This window comes from Schistocerca cancellata, chromosome 7, assembly GCF_023864275.1.
Source record: "Schistocerca cancellata isolate TAMUIC-IGC-003103 chromosome 7, iqSchCanc2.1, whole genome shotgun sequence".
Taxonomy (NCBI): Eukaryota; Metazoa; Arthropoda; class Insecta; order Orthoptera; family Acrididae; genus Schistocerca; species Schistocerca cancellata.
In genome coordinates this window covers 217,095,861-217,098,384 of record NC_064632.1, presented here as the reverse complement: position 1 = coordinate 217,098,384, position 2,524 = coordinate 217,095,861, and the positions used below count along the sequence as shown (strand labels likewise).

General features: G+C 51.1%; 3 non-coding genes across 3 annotated transcripts; 1 reads left to right on the top strand and 2 right to left on the bottom strand.

Moving 5' to 3' along the window:
- Nucleotides 1-1,289: 1,289 nt before the first annotated feature.
- Nucleotides 1,290-1,365, bottom strand: Trnas-cga (transfer RNA serine (anticodon CGA)). The gene has a single exon. It is a non-coding gene; the product is annotated as a tRNA-Ser (tRNA).
- A 225-nt stretch (nucleotides 1,366-1,590) lies between these two features.
- On the bottom strand, nucleotides 1,591-1,666 carry Trnas-cga (transfer RNA serine (anticodon CGA)). Its single transcript has one exon. It is a non-coding gene; the product is annotated as a tRNA-Ser (tRNA).
- Nucleotides 1,667-1,846: 180 nt separating this feature from the next.
- Nucleotides 1,847-1,922, top strand: Trnas-cga (transfer RNA serine (anticodon CGA)). Its single transcript has one exon. It is a non-coding gene; the product is annotated as a tRNA-Ser (tRNA).
- The last annotated feature ends 602 nt before the right edge of the window (nucleotides 1,923-2,524 follow it).

Sequence of the window (2,524 nt, the reverse complement as noted above, 5' to 3'; positions counted from 1 at the left end):
TGAACCAAATAGTCGCAACAATTCCGTGTCATTTCTCTGCCTACGCGGACCTACCAGAAGTTTAAGTTATACAGTTACATACATGATCGATGAGATTTCTGGATTGCAGCCGGATCAGGTAGACTTCTTGCCACGATATTTCGGCTGGCAATCGTCCAGCCATCTTCTGGCTAGTGTCCGTCGCTGGAGACTGCAAGTTGCCCGAGTCAGCTTTATAGTTTCTGATGGAGACAGCCTTACAAAGGAGCTGGAACATTTAGAGTCGGTGTTCAGAGGTAATGGTTATTCTCCACATCAGATTAGAGCAGCGCTAAGAAGAAAGAAACGTGACCACCTACAAAATCAAGAAGATAAGGAGCTATTCAAGTCCAGGGCGTTCCTTCCATAAGTCGGCAACCTTTCATCTAAAATAGACAGGATCCTAAGGAAACATAAAGTGATCTTCCGGCCACCGGCGAAGATTAGTGCCCTTCTCGGTTCAGTAAAGGACGATCTGGGTATGCGGAAGGCCGGGATCTATAAAATTCCTCGCCAGTGTGGCAAAGCCTACATCGGTCAGACGACACGCACAGTACATGAAATACGAACGCCACACTCGCCTTTCGCAGCCCAGTTAGTCGGCCGTAGCTGAGCACTGTATTACCACAGGACACGCTAGGGATTTTTCTGCCACGAAAATCTTGGCTCCAGCGAAAACTTTCTGGGATTTAGTACTTAAAGAATCTGTGGAGATACGCCTAGCGCAAAATCTTATAAATCGTGATGGCGGTTTTCAACTGTACAAGACTTGGGACCCGGTGATCTCTGTAATTTCCTCTGAGAGAAGACATTTTATTCATAACGACACGTCTGGCGACATCTGACGTCTGTTTTTAGCGACGCGGGCGCGCATTCCGACAGAGGGCGGACATGTAGTTTTCACTTTTATGCATGCGCCTGCGCGCCACAGATAGAACAGTAGCTCCAGAGGGCGCGGATTTCGATAGAGGACGCTCCTGTGACGGAGGCCAATGTGCATGTGTTTTCGCTCCAATTTTTTGCTGTAAAGTTGACTCCGGGAACTTGCAGTCTCCAGTGACGGACGCTCACCTGAAGATGGCTGGACGATTGCCAGCCGAAATATCGTGGCAAGAAGTCTACATGATCCAGCTGCAATCCCGAAATCTCATCTATCATTCAATACGCCGGGAAAACTTCAAGAATCAGACCAGTTACATATATCCAGAATGAGATTTTCACTCTGCAGCGGAGTGTGCGCTGATATGAAACTTCCTGGCAGATTAAAACTGTGCGCCCGACCGAGACTCGAACTCGGGACCTTTGCCTTTCGCGGGCAAGTGCTCTAACCAACTGAGCTACCGAAGCACGACTCACGCCCGGTACTCACAGCTTTACTTCTGCCAGTATCTCGTCTCCTACCTTCCAAACTTTACAGAAGCTCTCCTGCGAACCTTGCAGAACTAGCACTCCTGAAAGAAAGGATATAGCGGAGACATGGCTTAGCCACAGCCTGGGGGATGTTTCCAGAATGAGTTTTCACTCTGCAGCGGAGTGTGCGCTGATATGAAACTTCCTGGCAGATTAAAACTGTGCGCCCGACCGAGACTCGAACTCGGGACCTTTGCCTTTCGCGGGCAAGTGCTCTAACCAACTGAGCTACCGAAGCACGACTCACGCCCGGTACTCACAGCTTTACTTCTGCCAGTATCTCGTCTCCTACCTTCCAAACTTTACAGAAGCTCTCCTGCTAGTTCTGCAAGGTTCGCAGGAGAGCTTCTGTAAAGTTTGGAAGGTAGGAGACGAGATACTGGCAGAAGTAAAGCTGTGAGTACCGGGCGTGAGTCGTGCTTCGGTAGCTCAGTTGGTTAGAGCACTTGCCCGCGAAAGGCAAAGGTCCCGAGTTCGAGTCTCGGTCGGGCGCACAGTTTTAATCTGCCAGGAAGTTTCAGTTACATATATGTTTATCAATGTCTCTGCACATGTCCGGTTCATTCGCACGGCTCGGAACAGAGAGTCCTACATGGAATCGGTGTCGTGGAAAAAGAAGACGTGGTTGTTGCCTTGTCGAGAAAGTCCTGTAGTCCAGAAAAGAAGTAAAACGGGACCGTGACCTCGAGCCGCGAGAAAACTTCGCCATCGATGGCCACGCGTGGACTAGTACGCTCGCATACAAGAACGCAGGACCTCCGAGTCAATGCGCGGTCTCCCTACCCTCGTATAAAACGTCAGCCTGCCGGGCAGAGTCGCGGACACCGGAAGAGTGGCTTTCCTCGGCAGCCAGATAACGATTTGCCGGCCGGTATGAGTTACTGTGTCGCTGTTGACTTGGCCGGTGAGTAACGGGCAGCGCGGGCCCGGAGGAGGCAGTAAAAGTGTTATTCCGCGGACCCGGCTGGCGTGTCGCTGGCGACGGCCGCGCCCCCCTTTTTCTATCGCCTCGCCGGCCTCTCCACGGGTCTCTGGTGATGGCCGTAGTTTTTTTATTGCCTACATCGCGACTCAAATGGAAAAGGAAGCGAGCGGA